Source organism: Euprymna scolopes, chromosome 8, assembly GCF_053919585.1.
Source record: "Euprymna scolopes isolate OS-2025 chromosome 8, ASM5391958v1, whole genome shotgun sequence".
Classification (NCBI taxonomy): domain Eukaryota; kingdom Metazoa; phylum Mollusca; class Cephalopoda; order Sepiida; family Sepiolidae; genus Euprymna; species Euprymna scolopes.
In genome coordinates this window covers 123107494-123130064 of record NC_136489.1, presented here as the reverse complement: position 1 = coordinate 123130064, position 22571 = coordinate 123107494, and the positions used below count along the sequence as shown (strand labels likewise).

Sequence of the window (22571 nt, the reverse complement as noted above, 5' to 3'; positions counted from 1 at the left end):
TACTACATAATCAATCAAGTTACCTGAATTGATCTTTTCAATAAAAGTTTTAAAATAAAGCTTATCATTTTACACGTTGGTCAGGTCTTGCAAAGACAATCCTGCAAGGAAATGTTCAGGGAGAAAGAATCAGGGTGAAAAATGGGAAGACAACATCTGAAAATGGACAGAGCTGGTGCTAAATAGCGCATTTAGGAGAGCAGAAGATCGGAGGATTGAAGAAAGCTGGCTGCCGGGTCAGCTTTGGTGCCCCATTAGTCAGTTAAACCACGGGACAGATAAGAAGAGAATAAGTTCGCGAATCTCATATTTTTAATTTGATTTTAATTCTAATTTTTACTTTAAATAATATTTAGTCAAAATGTCCTACCATGAAAAAATAGCTCGCCAAAATATCGTCAATCCAAAAGTCCCTTCCAAGCTTGCCAAAATGTCCCTTAGTTGTTACCCCAAATCCTTGTCTAGAAAAAAAAGAAGCTGATTATCAAACGTCCATGACCCAAAAGTTCTCTGGAAAAAAGAAATAGTATGTTCAAATGTCCGTTGACTCTAAAGTCCTCTTTTTGAAAAAAAAAAAAATAAATAAATAATAGCTTGCCAAACGTCTGTGGGCTCTAAAAAATACCCGGAAAAAAATATCTCTCCAAACATCTGTTGGGTCAAAAGTCCTCTCATTGAAAAACTAGTTTGGCAAAAAGTCCTCTCCTTAACAACATAGATTGTTAATCGTTTGTCGACCGAAAAATCATTTAGAGAAAATAACACTCCGAATGTTAAGGCGTTTTAAAGTATTCTTTTTGAAGATAATAGCTTGCCAAAATATCTGTTAGCCCAAAAGTCATCTATTTGAAAAAAAATAAATAAAAATAAAAATAAAATTTGCCAATAGACGTTTTAGAAAATAGCTCGCTAAAATATCAATTGGTTCAAAAGTACCTCCATTGTTGAAAAAAAAATATGCGTTGGTCTAAAACCACTTTGAAAAATAGCTTGATGAAAATTCATTGGCCCAAAAGTCTTTTCTCTTAAATAGGTTGTCAACATGTCGATTGCATCAGAAGTACTGAACAAATAGCTTGTCAAAACGTCTATTGGCCAAAAGCTCTATTTGAAAAAAAGAATAAAATAGATTGCAAAAATGCTCGTACCCCATTGAAAAAAGTGCTTGCAAAAACGATCGAGTTGAAACCCTTAAAAATAAATATATATGCCAAAATATCAGTTGGTCACAAAGTCCCATCTTTAAAATAGTGTACCAAAACGTTTATTCGTCCAAAAGTCGATTCGCCAAAAAGTAACCCTCTGAAAAATAGCTTGTCAAAAACATCCGTTCTCTTAAATGTTCTTTCTTTGAGAAAGAACTTGCCTAAAGCTTGTTGGCCCTTAATTCCCATCGACAAAATCGCTTTTCATAGGTTTCTTTGACCCCTCAAATCACGTTTTTTGAAAAAAAAAAATAAATAAATAAATAAATAATAATAATAATAATAATAATAATAATAATAATAATAACGTTTGTCATAGATTCCTTTGGTTTACAAGTCACTTTAAAAATAAATTATCAACACGTTATTTGACTGAAAGTTCTCGCCGTTGAATAATAACTACCAAAAACGTCCGAAGTCATTTCACCCATGGGTCCTCCCATGAAAAATAGCTGTTTGGCCCAAGAGTTCTCTACTTGAAAAAAAACAAAAAAAAAAAAAAAAAAAAAAACTTGCCAAAACATCTGCTTCTCGAGACCAAAACGTGCGTTTGCTTAAAAGTTTTCTCCTTAAAAATAAAGAATGAAGTCATTGATGTCAAGGCTCCCTCTTTGAAAAAAAGAAGTTACAAACCAAGACACTCGGCTTAACGTTCACGTGCTAGAAAGTTACTTACGCATGGAAGTATCCTGTACCTCTACGAGGCCACTATTCGCCCATGTATGGAGTATTGCTGTTACATTTGGGTTGGTGCATCTGCTACTGTTCTCACTCTTCTGGGCAGGGTTTAAAAGAGAGTCGCCAACCTGATAGGTCTTGAACTGTAATCTAAGGTTCAACCTCTGTCCCATCGACGAAATGTTGCATCCCTCTGCCTGTTCTACAAGTATTTTAATGGTGAATGCTCCGACGAACTACAAGCCCTTGTACTTCCTCGACGTAAATATCCCCAATAAAGCCGATAAGCAGTAAAGTCCCACCCCTTACACAGTAAATATCCCTAGATGTAAGAAAGACTTCTACTCCAACAGTTTCTTCCCCAGAACTGTTAGGCTTTGGAATTCCCTTCCAAGTTCCTGCTTCCCCAACTTTATTAACATGCAGATGTTCAAGTGTCATGTGAACGGACACCTTGCTGCTCAACTTCCTACATAGTATCCCCTCAATTTATGTTTCTGATGGTACATCAAAGTGGCACTGTGCTTTGTTTGGGGTGAAAATGGATATGTGCATTAAGAGACTTGAGCGTGTGTTTTGCATTTGAATTAAATTAATCTTAGTAAAGTATGTATGTTTATATCTTCACGTGTAAAGGATTTATTCCGAAACTAGTTAACCGATCGTTTTGAAGTTTTAAGCTATTTTAAAAGAAAGAAAGAAAAAAAAAAGCGACTCCTAAAAAAACTTTTAGATGACACCGGTAAGTGCAGCGATTTTATTGAAATATAAAATCAATTTTCCAAAAGATAAAACATAAAAAATAAGTGAAAACATTTAGGTAGCAGATTTTTTTTTTTTTTAAATAAGAAACAATAAAATGTAATTCTAAACTTGTATACTTCTTTTTACAAGATTTTGGCATGCTGAATATATTGCAGTTAAAAACAATTTAGCATTACATATGGACCAGGCGAAAAACACCTTTTTAAAATGAGTAAATATACTAGTATTATCGGCTTATTTCCAAGATGACATATTTTATTGGATAGACGCTAAAAACGGAATTCGGCACTAGGTAAAATGAAAAGAAGTAAAACAAAAACGCTTTTAGTGATTTATATATATAAAAAAATTATTTAAAGCAATTAAAATATTTATAAAACGAAATTCTTGGGGATTACTGTGGTTAACTACACGAACCGAGAACCTGAGTGTGCCAAGTTCGAATCCAATTCGTTCCACGGAAACATTTTCATCAAACCCACACCTAGCCTTGTGTCTAATCCCCTGGGAGAGAAGGTAAATAAAATAAAATCAACTCTTGTGTTTTCTCTCATGCTAAAAGCCTTTTAGTAGGGCACAATCACGTTGACACACCAGTTCTCGCCAGATCACCGAAGTTAAACAACGTTGAGCCTGGCCAGTACCAGATGGGTGACCATTTGGGAAGGGTAGGCGCCGTACGTACCTTCTGGGAAGGCTGGGCGTGGGGCCAGCATCCTCACCCTGTAAAAAGGACTCCTCGCTACAAAAGCATCTACAAAGTTGTAGATGGCCTATGCCCCCCCCCCACACACAGGGGCTCAAAGGCTATGGATGGGTGGAAAAGCCTTTTATTTATTTTCGGGGCACCGTGTTGCCATTCCCTTCTTTTATATTGATCATGCCGCCATATTGGAAATAAGCCGATGTGCTAATTTAAAAAGTGGACAATGTTTTTTTTTTTTTTAAATTTATATAAATTTAAAATTTATACATTACTAAACGAGAATAATTTTCTATTAAAAATCCAGTTAGTATTATCCATCTAAAATTGAGAAAAGAACGCTTGAAAAGTATTAACGTTATGTGAAGACGCCTAAGCAAAACAAAATGGCCAGCGAACTTGACCTGATGTCGTGTTTATCCAATAACGAAACTCAAATTTTTCTGCATTTAATAATAATATAAATTAATAATATCTAGCGAAAAAAAAAAAAAATTAACATAAAATTACTTTTAATACCGAAAACAGATTTTTTTTCTCTCGTTCTTCCATAGCCACGATCTTTATAAACTGCCAAAAAGTGTTAAAAGTGTTTATTTTTATTAATAATTGATACTAAATTGATGCTAAACACGTATATTTACCTACTCGAGCGTGACCTACATAAATAAAAGACCGATCCACTAAAGTCATGTAACCTAATAGGATAGTTTTTTTTTTTTTTTTTAATTTATTCTTAAAGAAATTGTCGAGGGATTTATAAAACTGGTCCAAAAATGACTGCATTTCCTTTTCCAAAAGATAAAGAATTACTTTCCATTTGAACACGTGTAATTAAAAAAGGGATATTTGTTGCCGGAAAATACGTTAGTGAAGTTTTAGTCTTGAAAAATGTATTGAATTAGTAATTTTAAAATGAGCGAGTTTTAAAATAATTCTTAGTCTGTCGCCTCTAATCGCGCCCATCCTACTTTATTCTCTGGCGTCAGTAGGTTACGTGACTTTAGTTAAACGGCTTTCTGTTTACGTAGGCCATGCTCGAGTAGGTTAATATGCGTGTTTACCAAATTGATTTTAACGCCACTACGTTCAGAATGTCATAATCTTAGAATAAATAAATAATAAAAAAATACAATTTTGGAGCCTCTGCTTTTCTAAAAAAAAAAAAAAAGTATATATCTGTGAAACTCCATGTTTACTATAAAAACAGAACAAAAACAAACAAAAAAGGCGCTATTTTCCAACAAATCAACAATTTAATTAATGTCGTTAAAGATAAATCAAATACTTGTCTTTTTTGCGCCTGACTAGAACAAATGATTGGTTGTTTATTTCCTATAGCGAGGGAGGATAGTAGGTCATCGGGTCAAACGTACAATACGCTTAGAGTGGCAGATCAGTGACATTCATAGTCATTAGCGAGCAGGTGCGCCTGGTGGAAATAGATCTTTCTAATCTATTTACCATTGCCCTTTCTCTCTCTCGATGATAACAATAGCATTTTTTTTTTTCAAATCAATTATATCAATATACATATATTGGGTGAAATTGAGCTTCAAAGATCGCTTAATATGATTTTTACGGTCCCGTCCAGAGTTTCTCTCATATTAAAATAAAATAAAATAAAATAAAAACAAAAATAAAAAAGAACGTACCCGCGACTGTACGAAATTGTCATATCCCAAAACCACGTAAATTGATCAAGTGGTTTTAGTTTTAACTAAGGAAATCAAACTTTATGAGTAAACGAGGAGGGATTGTCTCACGAAACAAGGGGAGATACTCAACAATAATTAGAACTTGCGAGATTAGCGATGTAATGACAATGATTTTCCATCAATCGCTTAAAATCGTTCAAAAGGGAATTTTCTTTATAAAAATTTATAAAAAAAATTGGATCAATTTAAGTCATTTTGGAATATGATCTTTTCGTTCCGTCATAACAACGACGACAACAACAACATGTTTTTCTTAATCCTACCTGTTCCGATAATGCAAGTGTGAGTTGTGAGTCGGTAGTTTTGTTTGTGAACGTTCGATGGTAGAAACCCGCCAAGTCAACAGAGTCTGGTCCATTTTTGAAATGGCATTTTCTCTATTGACTGAGGAATGGCTGGTATTATATATTGTGCAGTTCTAGGAGATCCATCCAGCCAGACAGTTGCCTCCTGTCTTTCGAGAGTGGGGGAGTAAGTTAAAGCTTACTATCTGAGGCGGGGAATGCCGATGGGACTAGACAGGCATTCTTTAAAAGGCCAGAGTGCTTCCTTTTATTGAGTTGATACTCATCACCTCCCGACCCTGTGTCACATCTTCCTACGGTGGGAAGGAAGTAAATAACATTCTTGAAGTTCCGTGTCGATCATACATTATACATCTAGATAAGTATTATTACGAGGGTTGTTCCAATAGTAAAGCCTCCTATTTTTTTTTACTCAAAATGTTGAAGAGCTACGCAGGCGAGAGTGGTACCATTAAAACGAGCGACCTTTTGTGCTACAGAATTTATTTTTCTACATAGTCACTATCATTCTCAATGCACTTTTTTCAGCGATGAATAATGGCTGTGCATGGGCGTCCGGAACATGATTCGTCATATAAGGGTCCAATGACGCAGCAACTGTTTTTGCCGCCTGGGGCGACCGTAAAATTTGTCGTCGTCCCCCCACCTCCATGCTGGCATTTGATAGCCTGTTAACCTTAAAAATTCCAAAATATCCTGAAAATATTTATTTTCATGGAACTATAATCAAGGGTCTAATTTTAGATCGCTGCTATTAGTTCTAGACTTTCATCTAATGACAGTACTCCTAGACATATACGGTTGTCGTCGAAGAAAATCCAAGATTTTTCTAAACAAAAACATTATTCAAATTATTGAAAAAAAAAAAGTTTAAATTAGATTAACTGGCAACGTAAACAAGTAAATACAGATCGGATATGCAAACAAAGGGAACGAAATTTTTTTTTTTCAAAACAATACCGTATAATCTGTATATTCATATGATAGTGTGCGTATTATTTTCTGAAAAGTTACCTAGAGAATTTATGCAATTTTTTTATTTTTATTTTTTTGTTTTACATGTAAAATAAATGGACATCGTATTTTGATGTTATGTATCGATCGCGACATACAGCCGGAACAAATCTTCGGCAGAGACATTCTCATAGCAATCACCGTTTTCAACACGCACGCGTATGAAGTACGCGCAGGCACACAACGTCGTAATTTGCCCATCCGCACACATACGATAAAGAACTACGCTATGTTCCACGCGTTGTGATACAAAAACAGACTAAAATGTTCTAAAATAAGCGTATATAAGGTTTTGCCCGCGAAAATCAAACCAGTCCAGGATACAGTTCTACGAGTAAACATCACCGTCGCCTACCTTCAGCGTGGACTCCATCTATTCAGACGTAAAATAGGCACTAGTACACTTATTGATCCGTGCTGAAATAATAACCTTATTATTTAAAAAGCCATTCTTAACATGGGGAGGGGAGGGTGTTTTGTACCTAAAACTTTAATTAAATTTGGAAATACGATTTAAGAAATAACGCGGATCAGTAAGTGCACTAGTACCGTAAAATAGTTTCGCCGAGAATGCCGCGAAAACCAAATCAGTTTTCTCTTCAGATTTCACCAGCCCGACTCGTGTCTAAGAGACTCCGTCCTTGTGAGACGTTAAATCACCCAACATGACTTTGCACACGTCATGCACCTTAAATTCTCAAACATGGAAAATTACCACATCGAATGAGAATTATTTTTCTTTTCACCAATGCTATTTCGAGCTACTGTTTTCATATGTGATGTACCAGGTGTATCAAAATTTTTGTAGGAATTTTTGACACCCCTAACACGAAACTGCGAATAAAATATAAAAAAACTCGTAATTTCTCTTTTAAAAATGGGTTGTTTATTTTCTTTATAGATTATACTTCCAAAATAAACTATTAAAGTTGTATAAAAAGTAATAGAAATATTTTTTTTTATTTTTTAAAAAACAGTAATGAAATTAATTGAATTTTACGAGTTCAGTATTTTTCAATTTTTAAACTTAAAAAATCTATCAAAATTTTTCTATTGATTCTATTTTTACGATATTTTCAGGGTCAATGTAAAATTTTATGCTCTTTCCAATAAACCGAATATACTATTTTAGATAAACGTTTTTTTTTTTTAAATTCACGCCTCCCTATTTTGAAATGTCTATTAAAAAGTAAATAATGTTTTTTTTTGTTGTTGTTTTTTTTTTAATGAAACCTTGGTACTTGCTCCTTTAATTGAAAAAAAAATTAGGGTTTGAATTACATTTTTCGAGTAGTTATAAGCTTGGAAAGACAGGGGGTCGAATTAATTCACGCCCACCCCATTTTGAAATGTCTATTAAAAAGTAAATAATTTACTCACCAAAGTTTTATATATCACAAAGATAAAAGATCAATAAATAACATATTCAAATTAAAAAAAAAAAAGAAATGGCTTTAGAAATTTACCTGTAAAGTCCGAAGTTTGAAACCTTTTTGTTTTTTTAAATCACGTTTTTTTTGTTTGTTTTTTTTTATAATGAAACCTTGATCCTTGTTCCTTTAATTGAAAAAAAGAATAGTGTTTGAATTACATTTTTCGAGTTAGTTATAAGCTTAGAAAGACAGGGGGTCGAATTATTCAATATTTTTCACGAAGTTTCTGACACACTACATGTCGCTTACGTAGCTTATAACTTTCTTTTTCCTCTTCAAAAAATAAACACGTGTGTCACTCTGTTCTTTAAAAATCAGTAATTTTAAATTCCCATGCGTATTCTGCACGAGATCTCTCATTTCATTTCACTAATCCCGCCGTTATTGAACCCCCACCCCCCAAAAACCCCTCTAACATTGTTCCTGGATTTGAAGTAATGTTTCTCTACCACGATCATAACAGTTGTTCATTTTATATAAATTCAGCATGCGCCCTCGGCGCTCCCCATGCGGAGACCCACAAATTGGTGACTTCGTTCGTGAATCCGGAAACTGATGACTACTCGGCCGCGACAAGGATCGCTCATTTTGAATAAACGTCACTAAATAAATACCGACGGCGAAATTCAATGAATCATAACTCCTGCAGTATACGGACTGTGGTCAAGGAATTACCGAACAGTAGCGTCGGACCAGAACACTTGCGCACAAAAAATTGAAAACGCCACAGTGTCACCGAATTCGACTACGCCTGCACTTGTTAAAGTCCAGCCTTTTGGGATAAATCGCACTACGTTTTTGTTCCTATACTCGAAAAAAAAAAAAAAAAAAAAAAAAGAACGAAACTCCTTTCTTTTCCAATCATCTGATTCAACATCAGTAAATCAGCCATGCATGCGTATCCACGGACGTTCTTACGAATTAGCGACACTGGTCTCAATAAAATTATCAATTTATGTGAATAATTGCTCAAAAATCGAAAACTAAACAAAATACGATTTTTCTTGGAATCTGACTCGGACTAAGGTCAAACACACATGATCCTCCTACGGATTAACGGTCCTGTAGCCAGCACGAATCCAACAGGATTTTACCTACATCTTTCCCAGCGGTGATTATCAACGCCTGTTTAATGCCAAATTTTCCATGAAACTCATGATACAACGCAGACATGACTATGCCGAGAGCACATGCGGAATTTAATAACGCTCCATCTCCCCAGCAAATCACGCTTGACCCTTCAGAAGGAGCTCGTTACAAGCACGTCGGTTTCTTAAACGATCCCAGTACATTTTCACGCATGCATAAGCACGAGTAAACCGCGCTCTTACGCAATGTCGATACACCAGTACAGATCCACTTGTACTCTGACCGGGCAAACTCACTCGCACCTGACCGGGCAAACTCACTTGCATCCATCACTTCTGACCGTGCTCGCTCACATGCACCCGTTACTTCGAACTCTGCAGATTCACTTGCAAACTTATATGGATCTATGACAGATCGCACTGAACCAGAGAAATGGCGCGAAATTATTACCCACGAAATTCTGCTTTCGCTCAACTCTAAGTGGATACGAACATTCATAATACACCTCGCAAACACAAACGGCTCATTTCTTTCAAAATTACGCAATTTGTTGCACTCTAGCAACCGCGCGCGCCAAAAAAAAAAAAAAAAAAAAAATTGATGATGTCACTTTTCTTTCGGACTGCCATCAACTTGCAATATTTTATTCCTTCTTCTTAGATCGACTATTCGTCTAGGAGGAGAGTCATGTAGCGACCGCGCCATACAGCCGGAACAAATCTTCGGCAGAGACATTTTCATAGCAATCGCTGTTTTCAACACGCTTACGTATGAAATACACGCAAGCACACAACGTCGTAATTTGTCCATCTGCACACACGCGATAAAGGACTATGCTATGCTCCACGCGTAGTGATACAACAAACAGACTAGAATGTTTTAAAACACGCGTATATAAGGTTTTTTTGTCCGCGAAAATTAAACCAATCCAGGATGCAGCTCTACGAGTAAACATCACCACTGCGTCGACTCCGTCTATGCTGACATAAAACAGTTTCGCCGAGAATGCCGCGAAAACCAAATCAGTTTTCTCTTCATATTTCACCATTTAACATGACTTTGCGCGCGTCATGCACGTTAAATTCTTAACATGGAAAATTACCACATCGAATGAGAATTATTCTTTTCAACAATGCTATTTCGAGCTACTGTTTTCAAATGTGTTGAACGAACACATATGCACATACACACACACGTCGCTTAGCTTATGACTTTCTTTTCCCTTCAGAAAATAACCACGTGTGTCACTCTGTTCATGAAAATCAGTAACTTTAAACTTCGTGACTTTTCCACGAGACACTGATTAGCTAAGTTTGCCTAATGAACACAACTTGTAAAAACCTCAACGTTGGAACGATTTGATGTACTGTTTCTTAAACACGTAAATGTTATTTCACTTCAATACAGCGATCTCGAGTTCTTTGTCACGTGTCGTTATTTTTCCGAAGTTATACACGTCTTTTTATTTCATATGGGTGAGGATGTGATCTGGTGAAGACCTTTTGCAAATCGGAAATCACGTTAAATTTCCCTTTAACGGTCCCGGTAATACTTTACTACTTTCGACTTCTAGAGACTCCTTCACCTGGAAACTTCGCACTAAAAAATCTGATAGATTTCTCTTACAAATTGGCGACCTGTCCTTCGCGTCAACACCCATAAACAGTTATCATGATTTTTGTTTTAATGATAATTTAAAAACAATAAGTATTTATCATTAATACCAATAAAAAAAAGAAAAAAAAAGTTAAAAATTTAAAAGAATCAGCTTTGGAATCGGAAAATAGGGACACATTTTTCCGATTCCGATATCTCCAAAAGTTGCGATTTTTTTTTTTCTTTCACGACATTAAAGACTCATTTTTTGGTATAAAATTTCAGATTTTTTGTTTGCTTTGAATTATTAATTAATTAATTAATTTTTTAAAAATATTTTCTATTTTTACCTTCTCAAAATGCCGCCTCCTGCCACGTGCCGTCCGGGGCGGAACCTCCACACTTGCTACGCCACTGCGAGGGTCGTTCCAAAAGTAAAACTTTTTTTTTTTTTTTTTTTTTTTTTTTTTAACTCAAAATGTTGAAGAGCTACAAAGACGGGAGTGATACCATTAAAACGAGGAACCTTTTCGCCTCTGGAATTTATTATTTTTTTAAAATAATCACCACCATTCTCAACGCACTTTTACCAGGAATTCAGCAACGCGCATCTCTACTTCTGACATACGTCCGTGAAATAAGTTGCTTTCTTAGTCTCACACCGTCAATGTCTGCAACAGAGAGATTAAACATTCAGATCATGAATGAGTTCAGTCATCATAACAATGCAATTTGCAATCTCCTGATTCATTCGAAATTAAAAAAGAAAGAAAAAATAGGAGACATTACTTTTGGAATTCTCCTTCGTATAACAACACAATTCTATTCCTAGAAAGGATTTATTCACAAAAATACAGAAAGAAGAAAGTTTTTGGTACTCCTTAGGCGTTGAGTTACATGGCGACCAGCAGAAAAAAAAATAATAGTCGCTCCCTTAGTCTCCCACTCCTAGTCAAGCCTGACGCATGCGCACGTAACATTTTTTATTTACTGATGGTGCCGTTGTAACTAAACGATTATTTGTCACTTTTATAAACATTTATTTATTTTGAAAAATGTTTTACTCTTTATGAATATGAAAAGAAAAAAAGTTGCTAAACATTTATTAATAATTTCTCATTTTTACACACATTTGTTTTTAAATTTCTTTTTAAATGACCTTTATCGACTCTTTTTTTTTTAATAGTGTGGGGGTCGTCAGGCCTTTTTAGGAACTAACTTCCTCCACAAATAAATAAAAATAGAAAGAAGACTTACATGCAAAACAAACGGAGGTTTATTAACAGAAACCAACCATTAACAAATAAAATATAATTCTCGTTATAATGAGTTCAGAAGTCCTTTTTAAGTGTTCGTATATAAAAAAAGGAGAATGCCTTTTTTTTTTGTTGAACTGTTCATATGTTAAAACATGGTAAGAGAGGCAATAGGTAATGTTCGCCCGTGAAAGTGTATGAAGCGCGCGGAACGGTGAAAATGGAAGAGTGATAGTAACACGCGTGGAACGTCCGAATGAGAATGCAGTTGAGAGCGAGATCTGATGTTTGTGTGTGCTTAAATACTATTTGGACCGGCTCCCAGCGAGCTTAAGAAGAAAAGTTTTAAAAAATGTCCTTGGAGAAATCCCATTGGACGGAAACATCACGTGGGGTGCTCTGTAATACGTCCGCTCGTTTTGAGTCGATTTAATATATAAGGCCACGCCGGAATTTGCGTGGGAGTTATTTTTTTATTTTTCACGCGCCAACATAATCATAATCATACTACGCGCCTAAATTGTATTTATTTTTATAACAATTTTTAATCCGAATTTTAACCGTGTCAACTGGCACAATAGTAATTGCGGATGGGTATGCTGACAACAAATATCAGTTAAATTTTGCAAACCTGGAGTTTATTAAAAAAACATTTTGTTTTCGCACTATTCAACAATTTGTTCGTCCGCGCATGTAAATTAAAAATATTTGTAAAAGTGAGAAATTATCAGTAAATCAGTTAGTTATTTTTTTAAATTTATTTTTACATTAGGTCCACCTCCACAAATGTTAAGAACGGCTTTCAGAATAAACACCCTCAACCTCTCCATATTAACGGATTTCGGAATAAACACCATTGGGTGTGGGGGAATATTTACAAAATTTAACTGATATTTGTTGTCAACATACCCATCCGCAAATACTATTAAAAAAAAAAGTCGATAAACGTCGTCATTTAAAAAGAAATTTAAAATCAAATGTTTGTAAAAGTGAGAAATTATTAATAAATGTTTAGTAACATTTTTCTTTTAATATTCATGAAGAGTAAAACTTTTTTTCAAAATAAATGTTTGTAAATGCGACCAATAATCGTTTAGTTACGGCAACGTCAGTAAATAAAATGTTACGTGCGGGGTGGGGTGGGGGACTAAGGGAGCGACTATTATTTTTTTTTTTATGCTGGTTGCCATGTAACTCAACGTCCAAGGAGTACCAAGTCTTTAAATCTTGCATGATATTTCAAACTTAATTGTTATTTAACTTATAAACCATCTTATCGTTACGTTGTGATCTGCTTGCTGCGCAGATTAGACACTGTCCGACAATAACAACGAATTTAAAAATAAAAGTCGTTTAACACACACATACACACGAAATGCATTTTAATATAGAAATAAGAAAGAAAGAAAACACCGCGTTCAAGTTTTTTGTTTTTTTTTTTAAATGAAGATGTGATTTTTATTTTTTTTATTTTTTAGTGCACGTATTAAGGTCACGTGTACGCACAAGCAAACGAACACACGCATTTTTTGTTGACGGATGGAAGTTTTTTTTTTTTTAGTTTTATCAAGTCATAAAACAATTTTTAAAGGTTTCTCAACGGGGTGGAGGGTCAGGGATTATAGGCCCTTTGATATAACTTTTTTCCTGTTTTTTTTTTTTGTTTTTTTTTTTTTGTAAAAAGGAGTCACCACTTATAAATGTCTGAAAGCCATTCGAGGATAAGGGTTAACGAGTGTACGATAGTCATTGGGAGAAATGACGTAGTAATCGTTAGTAGAAATTTGCTAAATTTGATTACTTAACATCATCGAGAACTTTTTCATGTTGGACTTGAAGACGACCATATTGTAGTCAGCTGGAAAGTAGGCAAGCGGAACAGAGTTCCAGTTCCACAGTCGGGCAGTTCTGAGAAAGAAGTTTTGATCATGGAATCTACGTTTAGGTTTAGGGCACAAGGGAAATTATTGATAGTGCTTTCAACTAGACGAATGTTTTTGTGAAAGCTTGACAAAGGGTGGGGTTGACATATGGGGTAGCTTCAGCCAATACAAGACCAAATTTGTAAAAAATAAATAAATAAATAAATAAAAAATGATAGGGATGAGAAGTCGTAAGGACCCACAAAAACAAAATTAGAAGACAAAATCTACTTTTGAAGTGTCTTTGTTTAGTTTGTGTTGAAGCATCGAACCTACTCAAAGCAGGCAGGTCCTGGATATGACCTTAAACTATATCCGATGGTGAGGCCCCAGCTTGCGGGCTTTGGGGAGTGTGGTGGAGCTGCCCTTTAATTGCCATTGCTCCCAGGTCCACTCTGACCCGGAGTGGTAGTACCTGTTAGGGTCCCAACTGTGGGTTAAATAGAAACCGACCTAAAAAGAAAAAAACAAAACAAAACAAATACACTCTATTAAAAACATATTCTTCAAAATCACTGGATTCGGCATTAAATAACCTTAAAAGGGTTGGTCGCCGTAAAACAACCAACCAAAGCAGGGAAATGTGACGTCCAGCACTTTAAGGCTAGTGTTATTTTAACGGGGATTAAGCGATTTCGTTTATTTTTACGACTATGCTAATCGAACTTAGGATTAGTGGTTAAAAAAAATTAACTGTTCTAAAATGATAAAATTACCTGGAAATGGGTGTGTGGGGGGGGTCATTTGATATTAAAGCTAATCCAACATACTAAATTCTTAAATACCTTATTTTTCTTTCTTCCAATTTTTTCAGTGAGGTCGCAAATAAAAAAGTAGAACCTATTTTTTGGGGGGGGGGGGGCAGCACAAGGTGTTAATCTTCAAATTTACCAGTTTAAAAAATTTTTTTTTTTCATAAACAAGGGAGAAATAAAACTGAATATTATTTTTCTCATATGCATTTTCCAAGAAAAATGAGATCAACACAAAGAACGGCTTTGAAAAGGGCTGTTTTTTTTTTTGTTTTTTGTTTTTTAAAGTTAACTTACTTTTTTCCTCCCACGGCGGGACGACGTGACACAACTGTCGGAAAGTGAGATTTGAAGAGCCAGATTCCTGTAGGAAGAACACTCTGGCCTAAAAATAAAATAAAATAAAATAAATGTACAAGCAGACCTGTTTACAATTTGCAATTCTCAGTAGAGACACCTTATGCGATTAGCAACAAATTAACCGCTTCCCAAAGGACGAAGGAAAAGCCTGGAAGTGTGGACCTCCTAGAATTGCACAGGACCGAAGCCTGAAGCCATATCTTAGCCATCAGGATAAAGGCCATTTCAACAATGATCTGTACTCTGTTGGCTTATAGGACAGGAACTGAACTAGCTAAACTGCGTGACTTGCTTATGACGAAATTATAATGTATCCTGGTAGATTTAAAACTTCGTAATTATTATTATATATTTTTTTAATTAGGGGTTTTAGAAAGTTAATTTTAGTATTTTACGCTATAGATTTCAATTAATGTTAAATGAGTAATATGTAATGTTTTTTTTTTTTCTTTTCTTTTCTGATATTGGCATTGTGTTACTGTTTTTTTCTGTCCTCGGTCAGTGGAAAGAAATCCTTCTAGACTGGGCAATTTTTATTTTCGTCCCAGTCCAGAGTGATTTTTTTTGGGGGGGGGGGGGGTGGAAGTTCCCCACATTAAACTGATCTTTGCCATCGTGAGGATGTAAATAAATAAGGAATGTAGTAATGTGTAAATTACGTTTTGGCGAGAAACACACGCGTGCGCGCACACACACACATACACATACGAGCAAGTGATCATACAATGTGATTAATACAGAGACATTACTCGCTAAAGAATAATATAGCGTTGTTTCTATCATCAAAGCTGCTTGCAGGAATGAGATGTTCCAACCGACTCCAGCAATAACAGAGAGAGAGAGAGAGAGAGAGAGAGAGAGAGAGAGAGAGAGAGAGAGAGAGAGAAAGAAAGAAAGAAAGACTCGGTCAGTGAGCACATGTTGAATAATAACAATATTGACCTGGAGCCGCGGTATGACGAGAGAGAGAGAGAGAGAGAGAGAGAGAGAGAGAGAGAGACTTCGTTTAAGTTATGTTAAAAATACCCAATTTACTCTCCTTTCTTATTCTTAATGTAAAAGAGAACATACAATAATATTCGGTGGTTGTGCAGTTCTTTTTGTCTGCTATACTGCACAATTGTTTACCTTTTCTTTTTTACGTTTGTACCTGATTGAATCGATGCTGAGGCTGAGCATGCTCGTTGTAATAGAAAGAAAGAAAGAAAGAAAAAATGCATTATGAAAATGTTCAACTTGTATTTTTCAGTTCGAGAGTGCACTTGGTCTGATTTAGTTGCTTCCTCCCCACGAGGGGAGAATTAAACACAAGGTTAGTTTTTAATGTGGAAAAAAAGTCCAGCTTCAAAAGATTTTGGATTGGGACAAAAACAAAAAACAAAAAAAAAAAAAAAAGATCTAGAGGACAGAAACAATGAAGATTTTGTAAAATGAACCCAATTTTTTTAATTTTTTTTTTTTTATGTACGCATACTTATAAAAATAATAATCATTTACGAATGAATGAGTGACGGCGCAGCTAAAAATAGACCACATCTTTTTTTTCTTTTAGACGATTAAAAAAAAAATCGTTCAAATCATTCTGGAATTTCAAACATGTTTATGAAAAAAAAAAAAAAAAAAAAAAGAAGAAGCAATATTCACAATTCTTTTTTTCATGTTTCGTTGAGGGTTCAATTCGCTATTATACGTTCTTGTAAAATGGACACTGACTTTATAACCGGTGTGACTAATATCTCTAATTTCCGAAGATAACGCGTCACCTTAAAGTGAAAACTAGGGATTCAAATTACACTGGCCAATAAAGTATGTGTTCGTTTTGCAAATATCGAAGTAAACACGCTATAAATGAAAGAAATAATTTGTTTTGAATTGTTTGTTTATTTAATTGTTAATCGTTCTTTAAACATATTAATAGACAATAATTAGCATCTTTTTTTTAAAAAAGAAATAATAATAAAAAAAAAAAATCGCTAAATGCCTCCTGGGACTGAGTTCTTAATTTTCTCCCCACGAGGGCAAAGTTAGACACATGGTCGTATTTTAAACGTGCTCCATCCAAAAGGGAACACTCCCGATTAGGACAAACATACCCGCGTTTAGAAATATTTATCATTTTCTGACTGAGCATAAAATAGATACTACACGTACACGTTGGATTCTTTTCTTTACGGAAATCGCTCGAACCATATTCACTTAGTGTAAGGAGCTTAGAAAGAAAGAAAGAAAAAACAAACTAGCAAATGATAAATTTTATAAACCGTTGCCCGGTTGCCGTTGTAAATATACATAGTGTAACGCCAACGGCCACGTTTCAAACCGATGATATTAAAAATATATTTATTTGCAATAAATAAATAAATATATATAACAAATTTTATAAGTTAAGCACAAACTTTGATCCCTGGTCTAAAGACCAGGTAAAAAAAAAAAATTACTGATAATGTGGTTCAGGTTAGCAATATTTCACTATATGCAGGGGGGGGGGGGGTAGGAAGCATGTCTATAGACAAGTGCTCGCATATTAAGCAATTTTTAATTTTTTTCTTTATTACTGTTGAGTCTCGCGAACAAAATAATAATATTAAAACAGGCATTATTAATCAATTAAACATTTGATAGATTAATCAATAACGGATGTTATAATATTTTCAACAACAAAAAAAATGCTTATTTTCTATTTTTTTTTTTTTTTCAGTAAACGACGGAAAGTTAACTTAAAAGCATTATTAAAGTTAAAACAATCAAAGTTTTTTTTTAATTATTCAAATGAATTGATCTAATTTAAAGGACAGTAAAAAAATTCTAAACCTCAATAAATAAATAAAAAAACAAATAAATAACTTTCTTTTGCGTTGTTTCTTTTTTGTTGTTTATTGTTGTAGAGAGGATCTGGCGTTGAATGTCAACTTTTCAGGTGTCAATTAGAGTGGTTTGAATTTAGAACCGTCGATTGTTTTATTATTTATTTTTTATTCCTAACGCTGCTAAATACACTAAAAACTAATCGCTCCCTTACTATTCAGTGGATAATGAAACTGCTATATCTATTCGATACGAACAAATGTTATTGATTTCTTGTTTAATGGTTTTTGTGTCAGTGTGTGTGTGTGTGTGTGTGTTTGTGAATACGTGTGTTTATATCCGATGATTATAATCGAAAAAAAAATAATGGAATAAAAAATGATTTTTCAAAAAATGTTTAAATGATTATATAAAACACAAACGTTTCTGCAGCTTACTTGCCATCAGTATATATATATATATATATATATATATATATATATTATTATTACCGTTTTATCTGTTTAGTTACAGATGTTTCTAAACAGACGGTAATGAAATAAAATAAAAATGTTTGCTCTGCAATTGTATTGAGCACTTTCTTCAGGTTTTTACTAATTACCATTTTTGCTATATATATATATATATATATATATATATATATATATATATATATATATATATATATATATATATATATATATATATATGGCAATTAAGCTACACAGAATATTCCACGTTTAATTCTCGTGAGAATTCGTGAGGCTTTTGCCATATATAAGCCTGACGAATTCTCACGAGGATGGAACGCGGAATATTCTGTGTAGCTTAATTGCCATATATATTTTCATAACTTACTATCTAGCTCTACCTATGTATCGAGCAGTGTTGAAGTAAATACTGAAAAATTTACGCATAAAATTATATCTTCATATATTAATTCATGTGATTAAATGAAGTAATCACACACACACACACACACACACACACACACACACACACACACACACACACATATAATCATTTGTCATGCTAAGTTCTAGCCATGTATTAGGCACGAATGAAGTAGACACTGAAATAGTGAAATGTATCTTACAAATTTGTGTGTGGGGGGATTTTTAATTTTTGCCGATTAACTAACAAAAATCTGTCTGCTCTGGAATCTGTCGGTACATATGACTAATAATTATTGCGCGATATTGCTACTCAGCCAACATTGTTGGCTGAGTAGCAAAAAGTTGTCTGCTACGGAAACCGCCGGTACGGACGACTAATCAGCACACAATTGCATACGTCGGGGAGGGTTATTTAAATGTATCAAAATTCTCATTATTAACGAACATTGTGGCATTGGATCAAACAAAATGTTTATTTATTTATTTATAAAAAAAAAACGTAAAAAAACTAAACTAATCTGAGACCACAAAACTAACGATTGTTTATTGGAAATGGTGATGTTTAATTAAATTGATTGTCAACCAACCAACACATTGTTGGTGAAATAGTCGTTGTAACCAAATTTAGGACTGCTGGCAACAATAATATAAAACACCTAACAGCAGATGCAGATAACAATAATTTCTTCGCACATTCAAATTGGATAATTTCTGTTTCACAGGTATTAACGCCCGATATTTTATAAACATTGGTTACAGACAATTTATTAAAACATATTTTTAAAAAGGCGTTTATATATATATATATATATATATATATATATATATATATATATATATATATATATATATATATATATATATATATATATATATATATATATATATATATAAATGTTACGTATTATTTTTCTTTTTAAAATTGTTAAAAAAATTGTTCATTACAATAAGAATAGGATAAATATTACAATGAAAATGTTGTTTTTGTTTATTAATAATTTTGAATAGAATAACATGCAATATTTATAAGAAATATACCATGATTTTTTTTAAAGTTGTTTAAACAAATGTCCAATGATAATATCAGAATGTAATATTTGTCAACAAGAAAAAAATATTAAAATTCATAAATTTTCGGTGAACATACTAGATCAAAAATACTTTTTTTTTCTTAACGGATTTGAAAAAAAAAATATGATGTCGATATTTTATTTCGAAATTTTTATATTTCAAATTTAATTTAAGTTGATTAATGAATCAACTTAAATTAAATTTGAAATATAAAAATTTCGAAATAAATTAAATGTTTAAAATCAAGATCACCCACACACACACACACACACACACACACACACACACACACACACACACACACACACACACAACAACAACAACACAGAAGTTTAAAAAACACTTTTCTAAAAAAGTAAATATTTAAAGGAACTTAAATACAAATGTTATATATATATATATATATATATATATATATATATATATATATATATATATAATGAGGTAGAGGCTTAGCAAATGTAGTCAAAGGGGCTTTGTGGCTGGGTTCGATTCTCTCGATCGGCAGGAATTGTCGTCCCACACTGCTGATTGCGTAAGCATGAAACACTAGTGCCCGTAAGTATAAAAGAATAATTATTATTCAATTATATATATATAATATATATATATATATATATATATATATATATCAATAATTTACATATATATATATATATATAATTAGAGTTTAGTATTTATATATATATTAATAATTTATATATTATATTAAAGTTCATTATATATATATATATATATATTAATAATTTATATGTATGATTAAAGTTTATTATTTACACATATAATTAAATTTATAAATATATAATTAAAGTTTATATATATACATATTTATCTCTATATATATTATATATATAATTATATAATTTTTTATACAATTATTTTAATTTATATATGTAATTAAAGTTTATTATATATATATATATATATATATATATATATATATATATATATATATATATATATATATAATATGAGCAAACAGTTAATAAAATATGTTAAAAAACACTTTGAAATGAGTTAAAAACATATTTAATCTGAAAAGGAAACACTAGATAAATTGATAGTCCTTAATCCGCGGAGTTTGAGATAGATAATGTAAACTTTAATTAGTTAAATGAAGTTATTGAAAAAAAAATTGTTTTATATTCAATTGCTAATCTTGTTTTGATCGTCAAGCAATAACCAAACAATTATCATTGATATGTAAAAAAAATGTTGCTGACATAAAAATTGGAAACTATCGGCAAATAATAGAATTCCTACCGAGCAAAAACTGCGCGTGTGTGCGCGCCTTCATTATGCCTTGACATTTAAGACGAAGCGAGATAAAAATTGATTGACTCTAAGTGACAGAGAGACAAGAGTTGAACAGAGAATGTAATCATAGCAAGAATGGCAGGATACACACACACACACACACACACACACACACACACACACACACACATATATATATATACATAACACCACAAAGGAAGGAATGTAAGAAAAATGTATAAAAGGAAGGAAGAAATAAGTTTCATGTTATTGATGTCAGATTTCTAGGGGCGTGGCTTCAAATGATGCCCTTTTTGTTGTTGTTGTTGTTGTTGTTGTTGTTGTTGCTCTCCTCGTCTCGTCCCTCCGTCTTCCTTCCCCACCCACACGACATGTGCCCGAGGCACGCTGAACAATAACCTTTTTTATTTACTTGCATCATTTTTTTTCTTCTTACAGTTATGTTGCCCTCTCCCTCTATTTCATTAATTGTTTATTATTATTATTATTATTATTATTATTATTATTATTATTATTATTATTATTATTATCATTATTCCTTGATGAACTTTGAAAAATTTTAAAAATAATTTATTTAATAACCAATAATAAATGTTCCAATAATCATATTTTGTTGTTATAATTATGAATATTGTAAATCTTTTTTGCAGTTATTTAAAAAAAAAATTTCAAAAACATTTTATGAAAAGTAAAAAAAAAAAGGCTGTTTATTTAAATAATTTATTATTATTATTATTATTATTATTATTATTATTATTATTATTAAAACGTAACTCATCAGCAGCTAAATATTGCTACTACTACTACTACTACTACTACTACTACAACAACACCATTATTAAATTAGCAATTATTTAATTCCAGTTAATTATTCAATTATTATTATTACTACTAATGTCACAATTATTTTCTATTCATTATGTAATTATTATTATTATTGCTGGTGTTATTATTATTGTTTTTGCTACTATTGTGGTTATTATTGTTATTACTGTTATTATTACTGTTGCCATTATTATTATTGTTGTGTTGTTGTTATTATAACTGTCACAGTTATTCAATTATTTTCAATTCATTACGTAATTAAATTATTATTATTATTATTATTATTATTATTATTATTATTATTATTATTATTATTATTATTATTACTGCTACTACTGTCAGAGTTAAATCATTATTTCCAGTTCAATATATTTATTATTACTGGTTATCATTTTTTTTATTTTTAGTTCTTTATTCGAGTTATTTGGTCTACTACTACTACTACTACTACTACTACTACTACTACTACTACCACTCTCAAACATTTATTACTTATTAAAAAAAAATTTAGTCTATTAAAATAACAAGGCAGATGTTTTTTTTTGTTTCTTTTTTGGGGGGGGGCGAAAATGTAAAAGTTAAATAAATAGTAAATAAATAAAAGGTAATAAAATTTCAAACGCACAACTTCATAATGGTTTCGTTCTTGATTTCAAATTTTTGTTCATATCTTAATTAAAAAAAAATAAATAAATAAATAATAATATAAGCAATTATTTTTCAAGCTGTTGATACAACTATCATAAGTTTATGGAATACGTCACAAAATTTCTTTATTTTTTAAACCCGGATTAAAAATTTTTTTTTACTTTTACACCCCCTACATCCTCTACCCTAAATTATTATTATTATTATTATTATTATTATTATTATTATTATTATTAAATATCTTTTAATATTATTTATTTATTTTTATTTATT

General features: G+C 32.4%; 1 long non-coding RNA gene across 1 annotated transcript; it reads right to left on the bottom strand.

Moving 5' to 3' along the window:
• Positions 1–10043: 10043 nt before the first annotated feature.
• Positions 10044–20904, bottom strand: LOC145283747 (uncharacterized). The gene is made up of 3 exons (XR_013868731.1): positions 20811–20904; positions 14734–14821; positions 10044–14137 (listed from the first exon to the last, which is right to left on the bottom strand). It is a non-coding gene; the product is annotated as an uncharacterized LOC145283747 (long non-coding RNA).
• Positions 20905–22571: the final 1667 nt, after the last annotated feature.